Source organism: Amblyomma maculatum, chromosome 2 (assembly GCF_055883805.1).
Source record: "Amblyomma maculatum isolate TAMU_Amacu chromosome 2, ASM5588380v1, whole genome shotgun sequence".
NCBI lineage: Eukaryota > Metazoa > Arthropoda > Arachnida > Ixodida > Ixodidae > Amblyomma > Amblyomma maculatum.
Genome location: NC_139345.1, coordinates 94200064 through 94228022, shown reverse-complemented (window position 1 = coordinate 94228022; position 27959 = coordinate 94200064). Strand labels below are relative to the sequence as shown.

Genomic DNA, 27959 nt, shown 5'->3' with positions numbered 1-27959 from the left:
TAAGCGTAGCAAGCACGATATACGTGAACCCTTGTACCCATACCTTTTTTTTTTTTTTTTTGCTTTCATCCCTTCTAGATCAAACAAGAATTTATTTGGCAGTGAACATTTTTATGCGTTGGAACCTGGCGTCGAAATAGACTGAAATAAGGCGCTAACAACGTTTACCAAATTTCGCGACAGCCTGTGACTATAACAGGCTCAGGGTCTCTGCACTGAGCCTATGAGGAGTATCATATCTGGGTCGTTGCTCTTAATAATAAACATGAACGGATGGTCGACGACAAAGCGAGTGACGTGGAGGGGCATCGTAGCACTGCAGGCCAATGACGTCAATGCTGTCGCCGACGATGCATCTGTTCCTCCTTCGTCAATTTTTAAGAACACCTTGTGGACCACGTCTGAGACCGCCGGTCCGTCAGTCTCGAAGATTCCCGAGAGATCCGTGTAAGCGGGAGTGAACAGGTCCATGACACCAAGAGCTTCAAGGGTGTCCTTCAAAAGAAGGCTTCCGTCAATCTTGAACTTGGGGAGGCTAAGTTCTACGTTCATGGCCATCTGCAGACTGGACAAAATAGCGCATAGAGTCGCAGTGGTGAGAGCGTCATGCAGGTAAGACAGCCCTTCGATGTCATACGGAAGAAGAATGACCACGGATGCCCGATTTCCTCGGTATGGTATCTCCAGGGCCCTAGCCCTTAACGCCTCCGAGCGCCCTATCCTGTAGCTGCGGTCCTGGAAAAGCATGTCTACTTGAACGCTCTGCTCGGAGTCCAGATGAAACTCTTGAGTTCTGGTGTACCTCCACTGGAAAGGGTGTTGCCAGTGACCCTTAATGTACACGGCACTCAATATAATGAAATCAGTTTCATTGCTTACGCTTGCGGGTGGAATCAAGTCTCGAATTTTGGACGAGGTATGCTGCCAGACCCAAGAGTTAGCTTCCTCTCGTGCAGACTCATGCTTATTTCTGAAGTCGACAGACTTCATGGTCGTTCCAAAATGTCTCTCCAGAAGACACTGGTAACTGGTTTGCACTGGAAAGGTTTGGTCGATGTACAGCCCAATTACCACCTGAAGTGTGGGATCGCAACTCTTTAAATTCGCAAGGAATTTCGAATAATACTCGTATATTCTACATACGCTGCCTTTAACGCCTAACAAAGCAAATATTTCCTTGGCGGTGTTGTTGTATGCACCAGCAAGAAGCATAGAAATCGCGTAGCCGATCATTATGGGGGAGCACGAGATATTCTCATTTTGCTTGTTTTGAATCCTGAGTTGTTTGTACAGTTTCAGAGAGAAATGAAGCAGACTGTCATCCATGTAGCTTGTGACGAAGTTTGCCTATCAGTTCTGAAAAAAAAAAATAGAAAAGAAAAAAGAATCAATGTTAAGTTGAAAGGTGGCGAGATTCTTGCCTCTCGTAACTATAACAAGCGCACTTTACTACAACTCGCAAATCAGGAAAATTACATTATAATTACAGGAAAATGTAATTATAACAGCCTTATAAACATTTCCATACAGTCGTGAATATGATTCATTTTAAAAGGTTATAGCCAATATGAAAGCACAGAAAGATAAATAACCGGATGCACTGGCACAATGCATATATGCTTGCCACGGGTGACTATTGCGGGAAATACACAAAGCACAAACAGCTCCTCGCAAATATTGTAATTGGAGCTATAACACATGACTGGCTCCACAACAACCATTTAATATTCACGAGAAGGCTACAATGCGTGGAAAGCATTCAGTGACAGGTACAAAGCTCATATGTTATTGGACAATGCTCACCAACAAAAAAGAAGGAAACGAACGAGGTACAAATCGACATAGCGTTTGAAGCGTCTCAATACCGCAATAGCTTCGTTTTTACTGACAGGAGTGAAACGACCGTATAATGCCTGGCATAGGCAGTGCCCGGGCTCACGCAGTGAAGGCCGTAATCATATACCCACCACCGTGACTAGAAGACACAATGAGGGGAGTAAAAACTGTGAGGTAGTTACTAAGCACGACCATTGCACTCACTAATCACGTTGACCAAATAACAAGTAATGCTAATTGCATACAGAATTATTTGCTAGAGATTTGCTGGTTGTACAACAATCGTACATCTCATTCCTCAGTGACCACCCTTCAAGGCTGATGTGCAAAGCAGTCGCAGCAAATTACATTTCCGTTCAGTAATTCCTGAGAGATCCATGAAAAAGAGCCACCTCATCACTTTATCTCTTTTTCATTACGTGGGTGGACCTGTTTGAAAATGCTGTTACCGAACATATACTACGGCGTTGGTGTACTAATTTGTTGTTACTATAATTTATTTTTACACTTTCCTCTCCGCACTGCTTCGGCCCTGAGAGAGAGAAAAAAAGATATTTGTATCCTAACTTCCTTATGCTTGGTGTAAATACCGAAATGCTGCAAGCGGATGTAGCCTTACGCTTTTAACGTGCCTGCTCCGTCTTGGATATTCTCTCAGGGAATTATTGGTATGGTTTGGTTTGTTTCTGAGTTTGGCTTGGTTTATGGGTTTTAACGTCCCAAAGCAGCTCAGGCGATCGCACACATCGCAGTGAAGGGCCCCAGAAATTTCGGCCACCTGGGGTTCTTCAAAATGCACTTTGATATCGCACAGCACACGGGCGCCTTGCTTTTCATCTCCAATGAAAAGCGGCTGCCGCGTCCATGATTTGATTCAGCGTCCTTGGGTACAACAATCGAGTGCCCTAATAACAGAGCCGCCGCGGCGTTGCTCATTTTGGGAATTAGTACAAGCTACTAATGTCATGTGTCATAATCCAACTAACACATGTGCTTAAAAATCTCTCTGGTCTTGACTCCACTCAACAGACTGAATCGAAGCATACCTACGTCGCCGATGACATGACTAATGGTGTAAAATGCAGATCACGAAGAATGACCAATCTTAAGCGATCTTTAGGAGGATACCTGATGCGTTCCTCTTCCGATTAAGCAGTAACTGTCTGACCCACTGCATAATCGTCAGCATTCACTCTTTACAGGTGGTGTAAAAAAATAGGGGCCCAAAATCACGCACCTTAAATTTTGTTGCTCTAATTATAGCGGCCGCCGCCAGACCGGACGCTCCCTTGTCACTTCGTCGTCGTCGTCGTCTTCTTTACAGCAGAGGATAACGTTTGGAACAGTGTCTCATTTTTGCTCAATTTTATACTTCACGGAGGCAAGAACTTCTAAAGGTCACTGGATGCACTATTAGGCCATTTTTTAACCATCGCTATTTACTCATTTCCCTGTCGGTCTTTGAAACAGTCTTTCATCTTTGAATGACAAAGCCGCAGAGCAGCCATCAGGCAACCGATGCCACTGAGAACCGTCACTAATGCGGCATACGTTTCTATCCCTGAAGAGCGATATATTGCTTTCTGCAAGCCACAAAATGTTTTTCTAAAAATGGCTGCGCTAGCTTTATCGTGCCTATACACCGGGAGTGCGTATGAGCGCTAATAATTCCGTGAATGAAGGCATCGTTACGAGAACCCGCAGAGTGGGCTTTAAAACCGACACAGCGAAGGCGTCCTATAGCTCTCTTAAACAGCCCTGCCTCTTACACAAAATATGCACTAACTGTTTGCTTTAAGGGCTGCAGCACGCCTCACTTCTCGGATTCCTCGGCTTTCCAGCTTTTTCAAAGGCGAGAATGAGATTCGTATTTATCAGTGCGAAAACGCTAATCCTGAGGTATAGCTCTACAAAATCTTATCTTACTTGTGAAACAGCAGCATAACAACACTGTAAGAGTGTCGAGGCAACGGCAAGCACCAAAGTATGGCGCTACCATCGCGCAGCTTTGGCGACGTGATCAGAGAGCGTATAAGAGATGGACGCGATAGGTGAGTCCCAAGGTCAATTGTGATTCCTCTTTCGCTTCCAGCATAGATTCCAGGCAAGAACGTCTGGCTTAAGCGCTGCAGAATCGCAGGACCAGTGGAGCCCTGGAATGAAGGAACCACCCGTGCTAAGGAGTCTCCAACGGTGGCGAAGAAGCGGCTGCAGAAAGACTCTCCGAGACTAACCAAAAGACCTCAATAAAGTTTTTTCCCTCACTCACTCACTCCATCGCCACGGCGCAGCGAAGACGACGATGACAACCACATTTTGGCTATCCAATTAGACAAAGCTAGATGACCTGTGCAACAACACCATCTTTGCACGATATTAAAATTTTAGCCAAAAATCTCTGCACGCTTTCTTTCGCAGTTCTGGAGTGCCACAGGCGAAGGTTGTGCCATACTCCTAGTGCGAAACCCAACCGGTTCCCTGGAAACCTTTAGGCGAAGCGTACTAGAGAAAAACTAGACTTACAAAAAAATACGGCAAAGCTGTAAAAAAATAGATACATTTATGTAAAAGGAAAAAAAAACATAAGATCGTTTTTTTTTTTTTTATTTGGACGATTATGTCGTCTTTTCTCAACAAGGGAATTATTTTTCTCACTGTCCTTATGAAGTAATCATGAGATGAATGCTGACAAATCGACTTCATGTTGAAGCTAGCTTTACTTCATTATATACAATTTACCGCCCGTTGCTTTAAGGCACCGCGTGTAGAACATTTTTAACGAGACAAATAAATGTCATAATTGGGGGAATTAATCCTTGAATTCTCAGTCACGACAGGACCGACAGGACAGGTCGGGTAGAAGGGATATCTCTGGAATGACATATGTTGAGTGCTTACCGACAAGATTTGTGCAGGCAGTCCCATAGCTTTTACTGAGATAGAGCTAGAGTTCATCCGTACTTGGTATACTTCTGATCTTGATCTTACTCGTGAAGAGGGGGTTGCGCTTCGGAGGAGGCAGGTCGGGGTTTCCGCCACTCTGGCGGTCACATTGAACTGTGGTCACCTGCAGAATTAGGCGGCAAGCCGCTGTGGGTCTCCTACCTGAGAGTGCCTAATCCCACCCCGCCTGTAATCAGGTACAGAGCCCTTTGTCCCTCCTGGCTTTCATCAGTTCTGCAAATAAGCCTGTTGTTTTCACATAACCGTCTCACTTTTATGCACTGAGGCTATGACCAAAACTATTAAGAAAAAGAAAGAAAAGTTAGCCTACCTTACCACTTATATAGAGTAACGTTAGAGATAAAAATGAAAACGAATCTCTCCCCCACAAGATATCCCTGGAATATTTCGCGGTGTTCCTACTGAAGTTGGATCGCCAACAACGAACGAAACCCTGATAATCGTTGTGGCGCTGCCAATAAACCAATTGATGGTCTCCAATTAACATTGTTGTCAGGCTATTCTGCGCCCTAATTAAAGTCCTTGATTCGTTTGCGAAGAGGCCTAAAATGTCCCCGCCAGCTGTGGTTCTTTAACCAGATCTGCACCTTGCGCACGATCTCTGCATTCCTCGCGCAAAGGGAGGTTACGACGTGCTCTGTGTTCTTCGTATACTGCACATAAGCTACCGCACAGGTTTTCTGCGATTTTTTTTTCTTTTGTTCGTTCCGTGCAATTTCCTCAGTTCAGAGTTACGTAACAGATGGGCTTTTGTGGCCTCCTGCAGTGTCAGCTGTCGTATTCTTGTTCTCCGACTCATTCAGCTGTTGCTGTCGTCGCATCGACATAGTGCGTCGCGCTAACGTCAACACGCGAGCCTACGATTACGCGACTTTCCAGATTGTTCTGGCCATTTCGGCACCTCGTTGTACATTAGTCAATATGAGGAGGGGCGCAGCCAAAACAAGAAACCACCAAACGTCTTGCAGCACCTTGAAATTCCTAAAAATTCCTAAAGACATCACCTGATGCAGTATTGAACCGCTGTTAAACTCTGCTCTAGCATCCGTGCCTAGACAGGAAAAGATATCCGCTACTCCACAAACAGCTCAAGAGAGAGCAGGCGTCATCTGGAGGTAGTTACACCCACTAATTCATGCACTTATTTAAGCATCCTGCACAAATTACCCCTCACGCTCTAGCCTAACTTGTTATGCCCGCATTTGAAGGAATATACCACACCACCTGACAGTCGTGCAATCTCAACCAATCGGAAGCGGTGCTGTCCAGAGTATCACCAGCGCAAGCTGGTAGAGAGGGCCATGCTTACCAGCGGCTGTAGGAGCCCTGTATCGAGGGTTCTTACTGGAAAGAGTAAATTTATTACTGGGGAATGACATTTATTCATAATCATCATTACTTGAGCCAATAACCTTCTCCGCAGGCTTCAACGTCACCGTCGTGAAGCACAGGTAATTTGTCTTGACGTCGCATCAAAGACTTTGCTTTTGAAACTAATCTAATGCAGTCATGTTTATCAAGCGACACATGTGGTCATGTGGAGTTTATCAGGCGGTGAACATAACTCGAACATAACTCGAATACACCCCTAAGCCCGCATTAGTATAAGACTGCAAAGAATATATGTACATTCATTATTCAATGAAAGGAACCAGGAACTGTTGGCAAACGCGGAACCAAGAGGATTAGAACGCATTTTAGCCATCAACGAGTAAAAATGAACATACAATCGCCAAACTTGTTATTCACAGCGTCATCATGACGCCTTTATTTCGCCAACCAGCCGCAGCTTCTTTGTAGCTGAATAAATTTGGTTAGCTCGCGTAATTTTGTTTTATTGTACTTCCGGATACATTTCGAAGAAAGCTTATTACATGACGGAAATAAATTTATGACTAGGCTATTTAATATTTTATGGAAACAGTAATCACATAACCGTAAAGGTACTACACCACAATAAACAAAAAATGCCCACACTTGAGTTGTGCGTTATTCTGGTCATCTGTGAGTCAGGGACCTTCTGAACGCCAAATATAAGGGTTTATAAAGGAAAGCGCTACAATTATGCACCGCCACCAGCGCCATCAGAAAGAAAAAAATTCTTTTATTGCTGTCGACGTCTGCTGAGCTGACTTTCATTGAAACGAGAATATTAATAGATGGAGCGGCGCGCAGTATGGCCAACTATTATTTCATGTTTAAATTCAGCCTAAAAAGAGGAGGAGGAGGAAACAACTTTATTTAACGCATTACTAAGCGTCAAGTGCGCAGTGTTTGGAATAGCCGCTTACAGCTGAAAAGCTACTAGCTATCTCGCGCACGGCAGGCTGGTTTTGGTTCGTTGTCTTTTGATTAATTGCTATAAGCTGCAATTAAGATGCTACGGCCAAAAACTCTCACTTAAAATTCTCAATATATTTTTAAAAATTGCCCCCCCCCCCCCCCCCCCCCTTTTTGTTTCTTGTTCTTTGCATATGTCGATCTTTTTAGCCCTTTATCGCTTCGCTGTAAAGAAAAAAAAATGTAATTACAATCGCTTGGCAGATGAGCTCGTGCGTCGACGAAATGTGCGAAACGAGCGCGCAGAGCCTTATACTCCGCTACATAACAAACAAGCAGCAAACGTGGACGCACTCTCGCGGCGTTCTTTCGCGCGTGGCGCCACCGCCCGGCGCGCGGCGATAGCTGTCAGTTCGGCCGAAGCGCGGCGCATTCTCTCGATTTGCTAATACGGTTCCGCGTCCGCCATTAATAAAGGCCGGCAGGGGACACACACTGCGCGAAATGAGTTCCTCTGTCGTCTCGGCCTGCGGCGCTTGTGTCCTTTTACAAGCACGTAAATGAAATCACGTGGCCTGGAACCGCAATTAGCAAAGTGATGCACGCTGCCTCTCCGGCTGATGGCGCCACCGCACAATTCACGAATGAATAAACAAAAATAGACAACGAATAGAGGCACGCGGGTGAGTGGGGCAGTACCTGCCGTCTAATTGATAATAAAAGCAGTGGTCTAGGACCGGGGCCCAAAGGCGAGCACGTGCTGGGCCCTCCGAATAGAGTGCGTGTCACGACGTGGTCGCCCGCTAATAAAGGCCAGTTAATAGGGCCAGTAAAAAAGTTCCCGCGTAATCACGTTTCCTCCGCGAACTTCGGCACTCGCATGCTAGCGCGGCCCTGTTTAGACGAGTTGCGCGCAGTGAAGTGGCAAGGTGACTCTCCTGTCGCACTAGCAAGTTATGCAGTTGAGCACCCCCGCCGGATGGAATACGCGACATAATATCGCATGTTATCCTCCTCGCGCGCATCGCGAGGGGTTCCCTCGAGTAATCGCAGGTTTTCTAGATATAAAATGCACATGAGGGGTTCCACTTTACGTGGTGCCAGCGACCGCTTCACTGTGTAGCGGCTAACGCTGCGTAATGCATTTAACTTGTGGTGGAATGAGACAAACTCGTTTTAGAAAATTGGCTGTGGAATAGTCGCGATAAAAGTTATGGCTGTGAAATTTCTAAGAAATCTTTTGAATACATGCAGATTCTAATATAGGTAAAATTGTCTCAACAGTTTTCTGATGCTGTTTATACTTTCATTTTTTCTTAACTTATGCACCTTTTCTTCAATATTTATTGAATGCAGAATCCGGGAACACTGTTTGTTAATTGTTAAAAAGAATATACATTTTTTGATCTTCGGGCTAATAAAATGCCCCTTAAGATTCACATCTGCGGAAAATAACTTGTTAGTCACAGAGCAAAACAGCGCAAACTTCACAATGGACAGAGAAGGGCAGACGAGACACAGGCGCGAGACACAGCGCCTGTGTCTCGTCTACTCTTCTCTGTCCATTGTGAAGTTTGCGCTGTTTTGCTCTGTGATGAACCAACTAGCTCGAGATGTTTTCTTCAAACTTGTTAGTCGAAAGTTTTGGGGAATAACTCAGAATTGAGTAGAATTTGTAATAAGGGAGCGATTACTCAGTGGCGTCCACTTAAGCGCAGCCATACGGCTACAAAGGTAAGCTATACAGCTTTCTGCAAAACTTCGTAGTGAAGTAAAAATTCGTTATGGTTAAGGGTTTGAACCTGGGACAACCGCCTTTTCAGGACCGTCGCTGTACCAACTGAACTAACCATCACGGTCAGCTGATCAAGTGGTAGGGAGAGAGCGAATTGAACAGTACCTCGAAGTTGGAAACAGTGACATTCTAAAGTTTGGAGGATTCCCTTATGGTGGAGTAAAATTTGTAATTTCTTTTTACACATTATAATTCCTGCCATAAAGGTACCTAAACGTCACCAAACCTTTACACTGGCCTGATTGGTCGTCATTTTTTTTTCTCTTCCTCATTGAAGTTGAAGATGAAAAGGAAGTTTAGTTTAAAGTTGTTGGAGATGAAAGTGAAATTTAATTTAAAGTTCGTGCTTGTCGTCTTGTGTCGTCCCTTTTGCATTATGTTACTATTGTCAATATGTTAAACCTAACAAAAATGCTGTTAAAAAAAATGCAGACAAAGCCTCTGAAGGCTCCCACCTTTCCGCTCGACGCGGCAGCAAAAAAGGGTGAAAAAACACTTTTAAATTCATTGTTACGCAGGTGTACATAGTTTCTGAAAGCTACAAAATGTTCTTCCAGCCGTTTTTGAAACACACACATACACAAAGAAAAATGATGAATTATTTTCCATTGGAAGTATCAATGTGCAATAGATTTTCTGGAACTAAAGGCTTTAGAAGAAGGTTGTGAAATATAATCGACGTTTTCTTCTTGAAGGAAAACAAAGGTTTCGTCCAACTTTGTTTTGCGTTCAGACTGGAAACCCTGTCTCGAAGCTACCGAAGTCCGCACTCTCAGGCACAAAAAATACACTGTTGCGCGGCAGAATTACATGCTTCAATCTTTGTTTTTATCGTTCTGACTTCACGTCGTCGAACATTTGTACGTTATGCCATAACCTAGAAACTATAGATCATTACATTATATGCTGCCGTAGGCATGCTTCTGAAGGTGTGATTTTTATCCAGCCTCCAGTTGGATGAAAATCCAGCTGAATTCGTACGCTGACGTGAGATCGAACGCACAAGTTTGTTCTTCTCTGCTTTGGCTAATAACTTGGTGAAGTCAAATTACACGCTGTCTAGTTCAAGCAACGAAATGTTAGAAGTCCTGAGACTGTTCAGAGAAGCTTTTCAGTGGAGACCTCAGTGGTCAGACAAGGCAGCGTGTACAGAAAAAAAAAAAAAAAAGAGTCCCATATTGCTTGCTCTCCTGATTGTGCGCTAGGAACAATGAGGTTATTGATTCGATCCCCTAGAAATAATCAGTAATGTTTAGCTACGCTCACGTTTGAGCGGTTTTGGGGTTGTTTTGGTAAGTAGGGGATGAACATATTTGCTGATTCTGGTTCTCTCCCGACTTATACCGCACGTCTCGTAGCGCTTCCTTTGGTGGAGCCAGTTAGGAACGAAATAAAGTGAAAGGAGCGTCACGGTGGGGTTCGGAAAGATGAAAATTCGACATATTGGTGTGTGTGCATAGACGCCTTCCCAATTCCGACTGTCTACCAACGTTTGAAATTGCGCTGATCAACGCAGCCAGAGAAGTGTGTGCGTAAGGTGCATTTCGTCAAACCTACACGCGACGATGCTCTTCCCTGGTTGATTAGTGGAGCTGCGTTAAAACACAAATACGCTTGTAAGTGTTTTAAAATCAATTATGCTTTTATCAAATAAATGTGACATTACCTACCATACATAGCTTCCTAAAAGATTACCACCTCCACGCTCTCTACTACCCTCACATTTACAAAGTACTTGAAGTCACTTGCCCGGCGACTTTAGAGTGGGCATAATTTTACATTGTATATCAGAAGTGCAGCGGAAAAAAATTATACATTATATGGCCAAGGCAGGATGTTTCGCAGCATGCTCGTGCATGGTTGTCTCTGCTGGCAGCTTCGCACGCCACGAGGTGCAGCACCCAAGGGGGCTTCCACGCTTCACTCTCCTGGCAGGGGAGGGTCCAAGCAGTGGCAGAACTTGCGGTACGGCATGGTGGGCACGCAGTGAGAGCGATTTCCATACAGGGAGATGCGTAGAACGTCTCCGACAATGGTGACTTCAGTGTCGAAGACGCGCGCCGTCGCCTCAAATGAGGCCTCGCCGGGCACCGTGGTAAGGCTTACGGTCAACTCCCGCAGGTCCTGGCTGCCACTGAAGAGCCTCCAAATCGAAAAGCCCATAAACTGCGAGCCGTGCGAAAGGAAGTGGAAGATAAATGAAGATTAAAGCGAGAAGAAGGGTGTGAAAGACTGTATAAGAATGGAGGAACAAACACAGATTTGCTGCAGAGCATATTTCGTGCCATGGCGTAAGATGTACAAAACATACAGTAACAGTAGAAAACAGAACAATTCCCTTCATGACCAGTGTTTATAGACATCTTTATTGCTTTTGAAATGAACCAACTGGGGCAGAAATCCTTCCTATTTCAAGAATAGAGAGTTTTAGCACTACGCATACGTGTAATATAGGTCATACGGATGCCTCCTTCAAGTGAAGCCACTGCGCCTGCCGACCTATCTAATATCTACATCTATCTGCGCCTATCTGCGCCTGTTTACATGTAGTACGTACCCGCTCTATAGTTTTACAATTGGTCAAAGTGGATAAGGAGCCAACAACGAAATTTCCTTATTAAGCATGTACCAACTGGCCCAAGTTTCGAGTTTGCAAGACTTTCAGGCTCGCCTAAAAAACATTAAGACGTGTTGCCATAGACGGATATTCTGTTACGTACGCGCTGAGGTATGAATGGTAGGCGAGTACCCACCTAACTGCGCACTTGCTACTAGGCATCCAATAATGCGGCATATGTCTGCGGCCACTGTGATGTCTCACCATTAGACACCGTTGATGTCTAACCGCGCATGTTCGGTATGAAAAGTGACGTTCTCATGAAGTTTTAGCTCGGAGGACTCTTATTTATGAAATAGGTTGGGACGAAGCAATACTTTGCTTGCCAGCCGCTGAGGAGAGTTAGATACAACTCTCAGAATCTGCTGACAACTTGTTTCAAGCTCCACAACTGCCATCAGTAAATCAACAACATAATGAAGAAATGTTTTTCCACTCTGGACCCCTCATGATATGCCGACTCATCTGCTGTTGTTGTCTGGGATATCATGACGGTCGAAGTGTCAGGTCATGACTAATCACTGACATTCTCGTAACAGGTGTTCGAAGAATTAGGCTCCTTTCTGGTACAGTGGTGGCAGGTATAGCTTAGACTTCATTGCGAAAAGGAGTTAAACGGTGCGTGTCACAGTTGCTTCTTAAATAACTTCTTTTCTACCAATAAAATTGGATTACTTTCCGGACACACCCTGTGTCTTTTTGTTTCGCGGGAGTTTACGTTGCACGTACTTCTGCCGTGTTATGCAGTTAAAAAGTACGAGCTGCATTATAACATTACTGACACTGGACTCGAAAAGAACGCATTCCACGCAAGATACTTTCAGCAAGTTACCACTTGGTGCTATTACCGATTTCGCTTTATGCTAGATGCCCCAGTTCAAACTGTGCGCATTAACTCCACAGAGGCCGATGAAATCCATGCCAAAGGTGGTCATTGTCACGCGGAAGTCATGCCCTCACAGGAGCTCTTCATTAACGACTAAATTTGGTCGCGATCATAGCGATCCTTGTCGTGGGGATCGCCTGTAGAGGGCTTGCCTGTGGGGCTTGTCTGTGGGGCTTGCCTGTGGGGATTGCAGGGATCGCAGGGCTCGCAGGGCTCGCAGGGTTAACGCATCTCCGCATATACCTTCAATACTTTTTTTTTTCATTAAGCTGTCGTCCACAACGACAAAAGGGATTTCAGATGGCTTAATAAATATTCCTCAGAAACATTTCGCTGCTAAATATGTATTCCTCCCACTCAAATACCGTTAATACCCTGTCTTCACCTCCATGCGGGAACTGTACCATTACCGCGAGCCATGTCCAGGCGTGACAAGGATTACTCACACTGGCTAGGTATTAGTTGGGGCTATCGCACTCACATTGTGACGCTCATTGGGGTCATCGAGGATGTGTGCGTAGGCAGCGTCGACGCGCAGCAGTCTAAGGATGGCACATCGATCCCCGTACGGTTCCAGGATGCGGTTGATCTCGCGCACCACAGCCTCAGCCACCTGTAATAGAGAAGCAAAACAACCAAAAATCCGCCGTGTTCGTAGCGGAACCATGCAAAGGTATACAGTGTGGCTTAGCCATGAGTTAAGGCTCAAGGTGTGCGTTGAAAGGACAGGCGCAGATATCAGGACAGGCGCAGTTCCTCTCCCCGCAATAGGCCAAAGAAGGCGTGGCGTAAATTTTGTCTCATAATTACCCCTGCGTTTCCGGGAGTCCATGAATCAGTAGTCGCTGTCGTGAGCATCGGTCATTCCCAAAACGTAAGGCTAGAATTCCTTATTAACCCCCGATTTGAATCTACCAGTCCTAAACCCCTTCGCTCTTTCTGATCACTGATCAGATCTTTCTGATCAAGACAAGAGTGAATCTCACTGTACACCAGCAGAAAGAGTAAAGGATGACGCTTCACAGGTCCGGATTGATCCCAGGTTTTTCTTTTTTTTTCAGATCACAGCGCGATGCTTCGCGAATCAAGACAATACACGGTTCTGCCGCGCTGTATTTTTTTTAATTCGAAAAGTTTGCCACAAGGCAGAAGTTGAGGAAGGGGGAATGGGATGCAGGAGATAGAAAGTTAAAAGGAAGAGTGAAGTCCAGTTGCACTTAGTTATTCGCAGAGGTTGGCGGTGTAGTGGTTGTCCATTGTCCACGGTTCCATCGTGCTGTATTTGCACAGCGTTTCACACACATGAACATGAAGCAAACTGTTAGTGTGTTAACAAGCTAAGGTATTTCTCGGCTATGGCCATGGCCATGGAAACCTGAATGAAACAATGTGTCCTAACGGTAATAACCTGAATGCTGAAAAATCTCGGGGGCACTTAAGTCTCCTTACGTGCGGGAATGCATTTCTCTCCTGGCATGCAGGAGCTCCATCTTTGTTACTATGACAATGCCTGGCATGTTCAAATGTGTATGGGCATGCAGAGGTGCCATCTACATTGAGTTGTTATAACGCCAGACACTGTAATTATGACTGTCACTAACCATGGGTACGAAAATGCTTAACCAGTGTGGGTTAGAAACATGGCTAGAAACATGAATATGACTAATCACGACTGTAACCAACCATAGTCACAGTCATAATCGTGGTTTTGTCCTAATAATATTCATAGTCCTGGTTAGCCACAGTCCTTCATAGTCATAGTCATGGTTACTCATAGTTAATGCTTGTCACAGTCATAATTAATCATAGTCATAAATAATGATGGTTATTCGTAATTATAGTCATAGTAGTTTGTCACACTGACAGTTAATCACAGTCTAGTTAGTCCTGGTCAGTCATGATCTATAATAATCATAGTCGTGGTTAATCATAACATAGCATCATAGTTCTAACCATATTTAATCTATGACTATGACCAGCTCTTACTATAATTAGACACATAGTATTATAATGGTTAATTACGAGTCATGGATTTGATTACTATCGATACCTGATACCTAGGTGATGACAGGTCAGAAGGACGTTTTTCTGTTCTTATTTTCAGGTTACACAAATCCTGAGGCAATAAAGCTATGGCATTAATAACCACAATTCCAACAACGCGAATGGTAACAGAGTGCTTGCGTTTGCCACAAGCAGCCTCACTGTGATCGCGCTTTACGTCAAACTGCCCAACAGAAGCACGCACCTGAGGCACAGGCCATTTCGACGTGGAGGTGGGCGTCCGGCGAAGGCAGGAGCACCACTGTATCTGCATGCCAGTATCATTGCAGGTACGGTCCTGGGGAACCGGCGTAAAGAGCGACGCCATCCGGCGGCCGTCGTACTTGAGATTTGTTTCCCTCTGCGTACGAATGAGAGAAATTTTGTTTACATGGATGTATAATGCGCGTTCTCCTAGACCCCTTATAGCAAGCGCCTGTAGGTAAAGCAATCGCTGCTTGTCTGGGTATGGTCAGATAACTCCGCTTGCTGCAAGTAGTATTCGTGGGACCAATTTCGCAAACACCGCCGGGGTGGCGCAGTGGTTATGGCGCTCGACTACTGTTCCCAAGGATGAGGGATCGAATCACGGCCTCGGTGGTAGCTTTTCGATGGAGGCAATAAGCAAGGTGCCCGTGTGCTGGCGATGTCAGTGCACGTTAAAGAACCCCAGGGGGTCGAAATTTCCGGAGCCCTCCACTACGGCTTCTCTCATAGCCTGAGTCGCTTTGGGACGTTATACCCTACAAACCAAACCAAAAATTTAAGCGTTCATCACTATTCATATCATTTTGCATATGTTGTAGCACTATGCACTGGTGTGGTGATGGCCTCCGAGTTTCGTGTCATTGACGGCGCTGCCGCCGGTCCATCAATTTAATTTCCGACCTTGTGACTTTCCATACACATGCTTATTAGCGGAACCACTATGTATGGTGCCGAATGTCGGCAGAAACGTTGGGAATTCCTGCAAATGAGGCCGTGACATGCGGTCTCTTGCGGTCAAACTGGCGACCGATCAGTGCTCTGCCATGCCATTTGCCAACCAGACCCTGCTCGTGAGGATGACCGCATATGCTGATACACTCACATGCCATTTCCTAGACAGCGATCGATGTCCCAGGCCAGACACCAACTCGAAGACGTAGGCTGGGGATTTTTGTACCATTTTGGTACACGCCGCAGACTTTATAATAAGGCCAGAAAGCTTCCGCATTATTAATCTTATTATGACGCTTTGAGATAAAGGTTTGAACATCAGCAACAACATGTTGTGAGGTGCGTCACCTCCTCAAAAAACACCTTCCCCCCACCCCACGATTTTCCCACTTCAGCGTGCCGAGACCTTTTTCAGGTGCCATCGAGTGTTCACGCCTATAGAAGGATCTTCGCGTAATGGGGCTAGTAGAACTTTAGCCTTGGTGTCCTATCCCCTCTATTTGTATTTTAAGTCGATTTTAAGCCAGTGGGAAAAAGAACGGCATAAAATATAGAAATATGAGTCCACGTGAGGTAATGTTCGCTTAGGGCGAGGAACATTACTGACGCAGATAAGATTAGAGACATCTGGGGTAAAATGGTCAGACGTGTAGGATGTCTTCGTCGGAGGCCATGGGAAGACTACTCCATGCAGTGAGCTAAAGTGAGCTGAAAATGTCGAATATTTTTTTAGAACATCCCCAGGTGGGAAATAAAAGGCCAGAAAGGCACCTCCAAGTAGTGCACGAACATATCGGCCTGCCACTTTCAGGAGCACATCGCGTGCACCTTATTCATATATTCGATCAAAACATCGCTTGCTTCGTACCTCGAAAGCCTCGGAGCTGGAGTCGTTGAGGAGCGCGAAGTCGTCGAGCACGCTTCTGAGCGTAGCGTACACGTCCAAAGGTGTAGTCAGCCGGAACGAGTTGGCCTTGAACACGCGGACGAGATTCGGGTGTCGCAGCGACAGGCTGCGCGGGAGGTACCACAGGTATCCCGGCAGGCGGCCCTCGAGGAGTCCAGCGAAAGTGCGTCGGATGCTGCCCCAGCGCATGCCGTGGTCGCTCAGGAACACCACGATGGTGCGGTTCAGGTGGCCACCCTCGTACAGCGACTGCGCGTGACAACTCAATTATTCGACCCTCTCAGGCACTGTCACAGGAAGGGCAGCAGTAGCACAAAAGCACAGATTGATTAAAAATAGCCGTAAGTACACAAGTAAAACGTTATGTTTGTGAACACTTCTCCTTCCACATCACGTAATACGTTTCTTTTTCAGCTTCAGTGTGTTTTAAGGCATGAATACAATGTACGTTCTGCAGAGTACAATTTCAGCAACCAAAGTTTACGTCCGCATTTTGAGTTTACGCTTGCGCATCGGCATTCTTCGGGAACATTTACTTAACGGCAATGCAGAGCTCACCTGTGGGATAGTATACCCGTATCATATCACCTAGATAACTACGAGGAGCCCCCTAGTTTTACAAGACGTGCACTGAATATTCCACACAGCTTCGCTGAGTATGCAAGCAGAACTTGCAAACAGTGTTCTGCACATGCTTCTGCAAATTTTATAACACTTTTAATATTTTAAATTTAAAATATGGCGGCAGTTGTGACAGCACCGGATCACTAAGAGAGGGGGATAGGAGAGAGGAGTTCGGAATGCAATGGATGAATTAGACGTCTGAATGATGATGATGATTGATGATGCCTGCTCTGAAAGCGTGTCCTAGTTGGAAAGTTGAAATTATCAGCAACCAACAACGGCACTAACTGGCTGCCCTCGGTATATCGAGCCCGATCAATAATCCTATATAGCACCATTGAATCTCGGTTAACTTACACCTTTTGATTTACATTAAGAACTCTGGTGGGTATCATCATCATCATCATCAGCCTGATTATACCCACTGCAGGGCGAAGGCCTCTCCCATATTTCTCCACTTAACCCGGTTCTGTGCTAGCTGCATCCACTTGACCCCTGCGAACTTCATAATCTCATCCGCCCACCTAACTTTCTGCCTCCCCCTGCAACGCTTTCCTTCCCTTGGAATCCAGTTTGTTACCCTAAGCGACCATCGGTTATCCTCTCTTCTCACTACATGTCCTGCCCATGTCCATTTCTTCTTCTTAATTTCCACCAGAATGTCGGTAACTTGAGTTATTTCTCTGACCCACTCTGCACGCTTTCTATCTCTTAATGTTACCCCTACCATTTTTCGTTCCATAGCCCTCTGGGTTGTCCTCAACTTAAGTAGAACTCTCTTGGTTAGCCTCCACGTTTCAGCCCCATAGGTGAGTACAGGCAAGATGCAACTGTTGTATACTTTCCTCTTGAGCGATACCGGTAAGCTGCTAGTCATAATCTGCGAGTGCTTGCCAAATGCGCTCCATCCCAATCTTATTCTTCTTGATATTTCCTTTTCATGGTCCGGATCTGCGGTTACTATCTGTCCTAAGTAGACATATTCGCCTACTATTTCCAGTATTTCGCTACCTAATGTAAACTGCTGTTCCTTCCCAAGGCTGTTGAACATTACCTTAGTCTTCTGCATATTGATTTTCAAGCCTACCTTTCTACTTTTTCTGTCTAGGTCATCAATCATTATTTGCAGTTCATCCCCCGAGTTGCTTAGCAAGGCAATGTCATCAGCAAATCGCAGATTACTGAGGTATTCTCCATCTACCCTTATCCCTAACTGCTCCCATTCCAAGTCTCTGAATACTTCCTCTAAACAAGCTGTGAATAGTACTGGGGAGATTGTGTCTCCTTGCCTAACACCTTTCTTTATGGGAATTTTGTTGCTTTCTTTATGTAGAACTATGGTTGCTGTGCAGCCACTATATATATCTTCCAGCACTTTCACGTACGGCTCGTCTACCCCCTGATTTCGCAATGCCTGCATCACCGCCGAGGTTTCAACTGAGTCAAATGCTTTTTCGTAATCAATGAATGCTATGTATAAGGGCTGGTTATATTCCGAGCATTTTTCTATCGCCTGATTGATGGTATGGATATGATCGATAGTAGAGTACCGTTTCCGAAACCCTGCTTGATCCTTTGCTTGATTGCAGTCTAAGGTTGTCCTGATTCTATTAGCGATTACCTTAGTAAATATCTTATAGGTAACAGACAGTAAGCTGATTGGTCTGTAATTTTTAAGGTCCTTAGAGTCCCCTTTCTTGTGAATGAGGATAATGTTTGCATTCTTCCATGCTTCCGGTACCGTCGATGACACCAGGCACTGCGTATACAGGGTGGCCAGTTTTTCTAGCACGATATCCCCCCCGTCCTTCAGCAAATCTGTAGTTATCTGATCCTCTCCAGCTGATTTCCCCCTTTTCATAGTTTCTAGTGCTTTCTTGACCTCGTCCTTCGTCACTGGTGGAACGTCTGACTGTTTTTCCCTACCGCCAATCTCATTACGGTCCTGACTACTTTGGCTACTGTAGAGATCTGTATAGAACTCCTCGGCTACTTTGACTATCTTGTCCATATTAGTGATGACGTTGCCCGCCTTGTCCCTTATCGCATACATCTGGTTTTTGCCTATGCCCAATTTCTTCTTTACCGCTTTAAGGCTTCCCCCGTTCTTTACAGCATGCTCAATTTTCTCCATGTTATACTTCCTTATATCGGCCAACTTGCGCTTATTGATTAGCTTTGATATCTCGGCCAATTCCATCTGGTCTGTTGGATTGGAAGCTTTCATACTCTGCCGTTTCTTAATCAAATCTTTCGTCTCCTTAGACAGCTTACCGGTATCCTCTCTAACTATCCTACTGCCTACTTCTACCGCGCACTCAGTAATGATATCTCTGAAATTATTGTTCATTGCCTCTAGGGTAATGTCGCCATCCTCAGTTAGAGCTGAGTACCTATTCTTTGGCGAGATCCTGAACTCTTCTGCCCTCCCCCTCACCGCTAATTCGTTGATGGGTTTCTTTCTTACTAATCTATTGCGTTCCTTCTTCAGATTTAGGCTAATTCGGGACCTCACCATCCTGTGGTCACTACATCGAACTTTCCCGATTACCTCTACATCCTGCACAATGGCGGGGGTTGAACACATTATGAAGTCGATTTCATTTTTAGTCTCTCCGTTAGGACTTTTCCATGTCCATTTCCGGTTTTTCCGTTTGCTGAAGAAGGTATTCATGATTCGGAAGGTATTGTGCTCTGCAAACTCAACTAGTAACTCCCCCCTGCTATTCCTAGAACCAATGCCATAGTCACCTACTGCCTTGTCTCCTGCCTGTTTTTTCCCTACCTTGGCATTGAAGTCGCCCATTAGTACAGTATACTGCGTCTTTACTTTTCGCATCGCCGATTCTACATCTTCATAGAAGCTTTCAACTGCCTGGTCATCATAACTACATGTAGGTGCATAGGCCTGTACAGCCTTCAGTTTATACCGCTTATTAAGCCTAATTACGATGCCTGCAACCCTCTCATTAATACTATAGAATTCATCTATATTACCCCCTATATACTTATTGACAAGGAAGCCTACCCCTAGTTGTCGCCTCTCTGGTAAACCTCGATAACACAGTACATGCCCATCCTTCAGTACAGTATATGCCTCATTCGGCCTCCTAACCTCACTAAGCCCTATGACATCCCATTTCATGCCCTCTAGTTCCTCTAACAGCACTGCTAAACTAGCTTCACTAGCTAGGGTTCTAGCATTAAACGTTGCCAGGGTCAGTTTCCAATGGCGCCCTGTCCAGCGGAGCCAGGCTTTCTTAGCACCCCCTGCTGCGTCACAGGTCTGACCGCCGCCGTGGTCAGTTGTTCCGCAGCCGCTGGTGACTGAGGGCCGGGGTTTTGTGGAGCTTATCATAGGAGGTTGTGGCCAATTACTGCACCAGGGTGGCCAACTCCTGTTCTGGTGAGGGAGTGCGTTGCCGGAGGCATCAGGTCGCACCCCAAACCTGTATATGCAATTCCATCGACACGCGGATTTTTTTTTTTTTTTGTCATCCGGTGGAGAATTGCGCGGCACCGGGATTTGAACCCCGGTCCTCTTGCATGCGAGGCGAATGTTCTACCGCTACGCCACCGCTGCACCTGCTACGCCATGCCACTGGGTATATTGTACCTATAAACTAAACACTTCCTTACTTTAGCATTTTTTAATCCCTTCTTTCCTCTCCTGATAAAGCTTGGCGGCATCGTGCATAGCTACCCTACCACGTACTTTTATCGCACATGGCGTAAACAATTTGAGATATTATCCTTCAACTCCTGAACACTAAGGTCCCTACCTTCCGTTAAAGCAAAATATATATATGCAGCGAAATACTGAATTTCTCTACTTTCCCTTATCGTTAACTTGTTGATCGGCTTCTTCCTTTCCAGCTCTTTCCGTCTTCGAAATCTAGGTCATTACGATAAGTCACTTTATGGTCCATACTGTAGCGTGTGCAACAGCAGTGACAATAACCTCCACAACCTCCCAAGCCCCATTCACGTTTTGCAAGATGACTGGGCGTGCACGAAAACGAAATCTATTTAATTTTTTTGTCTTCCCATTCAGATTCTTGCGCGTGCATTTCCGGTTCTCCTTGGAGCAAAATGTATCACTAATGTGTATTTTCCCTGCAAACATTGTTAATAGGTTCCCTCGGTAGGTTTTAGAAGCTATGCCATTGTTCCTCACTACCGGGTCTCCTGCCTTCCCCTTCCCAAGTGACGCGGATCAAATAAAGCGTGCACGTCTAATATTTACGATGCAGTCACAACGCTCACGTATCCTCGGTTTCTTGTGATTAGATGAATGCTAACAGTACTTTCTCCGAACCAAGTCGAACACAAATTGTGTAGCCTCGCTACCGAATTAAATACAAACAGAGTAGCCAAAAACAGAAAATATAAAATCGAATACAAGTGAAAGAACTGAATCGAGGACGAACACTTCTACTGATATTCGCTACATGTGCAGATGTCTCTATATAATGAACTACCATAAGTATTTCAGTATCAGTGTCGGCGCAGCCTACGGTGTTCAGAACCTATGAAGTTGGAAGAATAGCTGCTAATTGCCGAAGAGGAATATATTTGAGCCATATCTCAGGACACATCAAAAGGCTGGCTGTGGCTGCGTCTGAGACACAGCGGCACGAGATCGAGCCCCTAGGCAGGATTTACAGATATTGCCTGAGCTCTGTCATTCTGTCGAGTCTTAAAAGCCATTTGTGAGCATTATGAATGTCGCCACACAAATAAATCTCGCTTCGCGGCTCTGAACCAACCATGATTGAGACAGGATGATGATTGTGACAGGATGGCATACGATGTGGGCCTGTGGGCTCTGACGTTGTAACAGCTCTCGAAAAAAAAGCATATGGTGGGCCTTAATCGCCCCAAGAGTCAGTCAATCGCAAAGTACTCCAGAACTTGGGAACATATTTGACTCGTTTCGAATTATATTCAACAAGCACTATACGATTCGTTCAAATTGAATACGGATTTTTTCTTTCAGTTATTAAAAATTTTTGAATATTCCTGCACCGTTATAGGAGCTTATATCTGCCGCTCAAAAGGCTGTTAGCATACAAGCCGCGGATGTTCGTCCCGAAATCTCTCATGACATATACGAAGATACGACTTCAAAACAGCTTCCACTGTTCACCTAAAGAAAAATTTAGCAATACGGGATCAATCGACACGGTTCCAAGCACCTATACAATTCGAACCATTCGAAGAACCATGTAGGTGCTATGTATCGATGTCTAAAAGCAAGAATGCATTTACGCTCAGTCAACTCTGGGGCACGATTAGAAAAAAGTAATTATCTTAACCTAAACCACTAGGTTTGTCGACTGTCCTGAAAACATCCATGTTAGTACGCCTTGGTACCGCCGACTGCATTGTGCGGAGTAAGTAATATAATGCGTCTCCACGGCACCGGCGAAATCAAAGCCAGCCGACGAAAACGAACAGCGCATTGCGTAAGCCACACAGATTTACTTAACAAGCATATTGAAAATGCTGGTAACTCACCTTGAAGAACTCCAGAAAGACTTCGTCTCCGGCCCAGCGGGTGGAGGCGTAGTCATGCGTGAGCGAGTTGATCCAGGTAAAGGCGAAGTACGGCTCCTCCCTGAAGGTGATGGCGAAATCACGTGTGTAGTTAAGTAGCACCTCTGCCTCCAGCGATGGTCCAACGCAGTAGTCGCAGTTCAGGGGCTATGCGCAGAGAGAGAGAGGACATGCTTGACTCTAGTTAGAAATCAGTTTCTTGCACCGTTTTAATATAAAATCAGTGTGTGGCTTCCAATGCTGCACGTACACTCTATCTGACAAGAAGCTTTCTTTATTATACTTAGGAAGGACTGCAGTCTTAGTCTGCTTTGCACTTCAATTTTGCTCGATATAAATGCTTTAATTTGGGGCTCGTTAAGTGCACCATGAATCTAAAATTAAGACTGCACGATTCTGATTTCCACAGCACTGACCTGGTAAGTGAAAATTGGCTAGTGGGCCCAATTTATGCTAAAGGTCTCAGCAGTTTTCCCAAAATAGGTAAACTGTTATGCTCACAAACTCACAAACTCTGCGCAGGCGAATAGAAGGTACGACCGAAAAGCGGCTGCTTCCTCACTTGTGATGCTGCCTTAGGAACGCGCCAACAACCCACGTGTTGGAGCCGCTGATTTGTTCTCCTTATAGCTTACACTTCACCGTTAATAATTCTGGAGACGAAGTACATACTCATCACAACCAGAATTCACTGCGTTTTGCTACAGTGCCACAAGGAACGCAACGAAATTCTCCCAACCTACATTCGTCGCCTGGCGGGGGCTTGTACCAGAAAGTTTGACTTTGGAGAACATCTAACTCTCTTGTATTGTGCCGCATGTTGAGCCAATCATCTGGTGCTCACCTTCTTGTGACCCAGCTCCGCCTCGAAGGGCAGGATGAACGGCCTGCTGTAGTAGTCCGTGGGCTGTTTATTAAAGCCAGATTTAAGATAGTTGAACGTTGATATGTTAGGGCTGTCCTCGGCGTACAAGGTGCGGTAGCCGGCGTCGGCGAACAACTGCACAACAGCCGGCATTTGCTTGTTATAAAACGCCCTTCATGGTATTTTTATCTTTTTTTTTTAAATATGTAATATGCCAAATTGCTCATACGAATAATGCATGATAGTAATGTCCCTCACTACAAAAACAGGGACTGGACAGAGTTCGAGAGTTTCCACACATCCTTCGTTTGACGCTCAAGTCGCCCGAAACACTAGCTGAACGTAACGGTCTTGGGAACAAATGAACTCCTCGCTCTTGTGTTGTTACTTCCTGATTACTGAGCGTGTGTATCTTCCCCATTCGCATTGCCGGTGAAAATGCAGTAAACTGATCCTAGTTCCTCTGACTGGAATCGTTGCCCTTTTTCGGTTCTAACACTTCGAATTTCTATAGCCTCTTTTATCGTCATTGGGAACATCGTCATAGCTTGTGAGGGCAGTGAATCTTATTGCCAGTCAAAGCTTTAAAATGTCTGAAGTGACAATCACTGGTAATTCTTCAATGATTACTGCCGTCTTATTTCGTGTTTATTTGTGTTTACTTCATTATTTTTTACATAAGTGCGCGATCTGTTTCAGTGATGCAGCTTGCATTGAACTAAATTGTTACACCTCGCGCCTTTACAGAAAAACGGGAAGTTGGGTTAGTTGGTATGTGATGTTAGTAGAATGAAAAAAAAAAAAACAGCGAACAAACAAGAAGACGGGATGACCGGTCGCCTTTTCTTGATTTGCATTGCATTCTTAATTTGCATTAACTTGAACTCTTGCTTACATGTTATTCTTTTCACAAAAGTAGGCGGACGCGGTCATGCTAAGTTAACCCCTTGTTCCTCATAAATTTCCATAGAGCGACGGGCCTTGTTACGGTATGTCACTAAGGGTATAATATGCTTCAAGTAACGTGATGCATGTTGGGAAGCTACTTTTTCTGCATCACTAACTACAGAAAGAAGGCGCCATATGACTGAACTGTGTGTGTGTGGGGGGGGGGGGGGGGGAAGGGGGGTGAGGCCTTATAGTTTTTGCTAGTACCGCGAAAACATACCTCACTGAAGTACATATTTAGCGTGTTTGTGATGCCATCCCCTGTCTCGGTTGTTCTTAGACTAATAATTCATCAGTTGTACACAACACTGAATGGATATTTCTGCGACGATAACTTCGTATTTTAGGCCGTAACAAAGCTACGAGCAAGATATGTAAATATTAATTTCATCATTCCGCTTTCCTTAACATCGCAAGTTTATAATAATTTATATGCTCGATAGTTTGGTTTTGTTTATGGGGTTTAACCGCCCGAAGCGCCTCAGGCAATGAGAAACGTCGTAGTGTTGGGCTCCGAAAATGTCGTCCACCTGGGGTTCTTCAACGTTCACTGTTACGCACAGCAGACAGGCGTCTATAGTTTTTCGCCTGCATGGAAAAGCGGCCGCCGAGGCCGGGATTCGATCCCGCCGCCTTGGACGCAGTAGTCAAACGCCCTGAACCCTGCACCTCCCCGGTGGTGCAATACTCGATAATATGCTACCTATACGTGAAGGTTTATGTTATATCATTCGGCGGTATGGCATGGGAAGGTATAGTATGGTGCGATATGCGGAGTTTAACATCATAGTGCAACATTGGTTACGAGGAACATCATTGTGGAACGCAACGGATTAATTATTCGCGAGTATGGAAGTAACAAGGAATTTGGGTAGTTGATGGGTAGTGAATTGGGTAGTGAGATTGGCGGTAGGGAAAACAGTCAGACGTTCCACCAGTGACGAAGGACGATGTTAAGAAAACACTAGAAACTATGAAAAGGGGGAAATCAGCTGGAGAGGATCAGATAACTACAGATTTGCTGAAGGACGGGGGAGATATCGTGCTAGAAAAACTGGCCACCCTGTATACTCAGTGCCTGGTGTCATCCACGGTACCGGAACCATGGAAGAATGCAAACATTATCCTCATTCACTAGAAAGGGGACTCTAAGGACCTTAAAAATTACAGACCAATCAGCTTACTGTCTGTTACGTATAAGGTATTCGCTAAGGTAATCGCTAATAGAATCAGGACAGCCTTAGACTGCAATCAAGCAAAGGATCAAGCAGGGTTTCGGAAACGGTACTCTACTATCGATCATATCCATACCGTCAATCAGGTGATAGAAAAATGCTCGGAATATAACCAGCCCTTATACATAGCATTCATTGATTACGAAAAAGCATTTGACCCAGTTAAAACTTCGGCGGTGATGCAGGCATTGCGAAATCAGGGGGTAGACGAGCCGTACGTGAAAGTGCTGGAAGATATATGTTTCTAATATATGCGCAAAAAGCTATTCCTTTTACGACACAAACTAAAGCAAGCTCCGCCTAATGTAAAGCTGTTAGCATACTCGTCAATCATATGACCCAAGCTTGAATATGCCTCCACTGTTTGGGACCCGTACACAAAACGCAACATTCACGCACTCGAAATGATCCAACGCAAAGCTGTTCGTTTTATTTTTTCCAAGTATCGTGCAATGGATTCACCAACAGAACTAATGAAGCAACATAACATCCCAACACTCGAATTACGAAGAAAGATTCAAAGACTTAAACTTCTGTTCTTGCTGAAACACAATAAATTGTTAATGAACTCCTGGCCTTACCTGAAACGGTTAAACACCCGTCTGACAAGAAATCGTCACGAACATCAATTAACTCCACACAATTCTAGAGTAAACGCTTTTAAATATTCCTTTTTTCCTCGTACTATAGAAGACTAGAACCGACTGCCACCTCACCTAACAAATAGCATCGACTCGATTGACCTAATTGAGTCTTGACTACCTTAACTAACCTGTTGTTGTGTTGCTGCTTTAAATATTTGTGTGTGTTTCAAATAACAAAAAAAAAATGTTTTCCCTTGTACTGCCGATTTCACTGATGTTTTTCATTTGATTATTGTACCAAATGTTCGATTTTTCTACCCCTGGCTGCCATGATTATTGTGTTCTTGCTGTGTATAATTTTTTCTTTATATATGATGTAATAATATTATTGTTGCCACTCCTGCTTGGGCCCACCAAAGGGCCTGCAGTATATTGTAAATAAATAAAAATAAATATATAGTGGCTGCACAGCAACCATAGTTCTGCATAAAGAAAGTAACAAAATTTTCATAAAGAAAGGTGTTAGGCAAGGAGACACAATCTCCCCAGTACTATTCACAGCTTGTTTAGAGGAAGTATTCAGAGACTTGGAATGGGAGCAGTTAGGGATAAGAGTAGATGGAGAATACCTCAGTAATCTGCGATTTGCTGATGACATTGCCTTGCTAAGCAACTCGGGGGATGAACTGCAAACAATGATTGATGACCTAGACAGGGAAAGTAGAAAGGTAGGCTTGAAAATCAATATGCAGAAGACTAAGGTAATGTTCAACAGTCTCGGGAAGGAACAACAGTTTACATTAGGTAGCGAAATACTGGAAGTAGTAGGCGAATATGTCTACTGAGGACAGGTAGTAACCGCAGATCCGGACCATGAAAAGAAAATAACAAGAAGAATAAGATTGGGATGGAGCGCATTTGGCAAGCACTTTTAGATTACGACTAGCAGCTTACCGGTATCGCTCAAGAGGAAAATATACAACAGTTGCATCTTGCCTGTACTCACCTATGGGGCTGAAACGCGGAGGCTAACCAAGAGAGTTCTAGTTAAGTTGAGGACAACCCATAGGGCTATGGAACGAAAAATGGTAGGGGTAACATTAAGAGATAGAAAGCGTGCAGAGTGGGTCAGAGAAATAACTCAAGTTACCGACATTCTAGTAGAAATTAAGAAGAAGAAATGGACATGGGCAGGACATGTAGTGCGAAGAGAGGATAACCGATGGTCGCTGAGGGTAACAAACTGGATTCCAAGGGAAGGAAAGCGTAGCAGGGGGCGGCAGAAAGTTAGGTGGGCGGATGAGATTAAGAAGTTCGCAGGGGTGAAGTGGATGCAGCTAGCATAGAACCGGGTTAAGTGGAGAAATATGGGAGAGGCCTTCGTCCTGCAGTGGGTATAATCAGGCTGATGATGATGATGTTGATGATGATGGGTAGTGAAATGTACTATTTAGTGAGATGCACCACTGAACATGTGCTGCTTGTCTTGCTACTTAAGTTCACAGTAACCTACAGTCGGCGTATAGGTTGTTTCAATTAATTATTAAGGTGAAAACCTTTAATGGCTCATACTGTCGTTCGCAGAAGGTGTGACGCTTTGGGGCTATCAGAGGTCACGTGATTACATCCAAGATGATGGCCATCATAAGTCAGGGTGGGCCACCCTGGGCCCATGTCCCGACAGGGGGCGTGGAGACGGCTGAGGAGACCGCCATAGCGGTAGCACTAGCCTTCATACACCACATGGACACACGTGACAAACATAACACCAGTCCGAAATATACAATAATCACAGACTCGCAAGCTGCGTGTCGCCGATTTCGCGAAGAATACATCTTTTTAGGCTTCACGCAGGCTGTCACCTATACATTATGATA

The 27959-nt window shown here is 44.9% G+C and overlaps 2 pseudogenes; both read right to left on the bottom strand.

Annotated features, from left to right (window-relative positions):
- Positions 1-201: 201 nt before the first annotated feature.
- Positions 202-1326, bottom strand: LOC146199286 (iris pseudogene; annotated as a pseudogene).
- A 9469-nt stretch (positions 1327-10795) lies between these two features.
- The window catches only part of LOC146199285 (uncharacterized), a 158048-nt pseudogene continuing 140884 nt past the window's right edge, over positions 10796-27959 (bottom strand).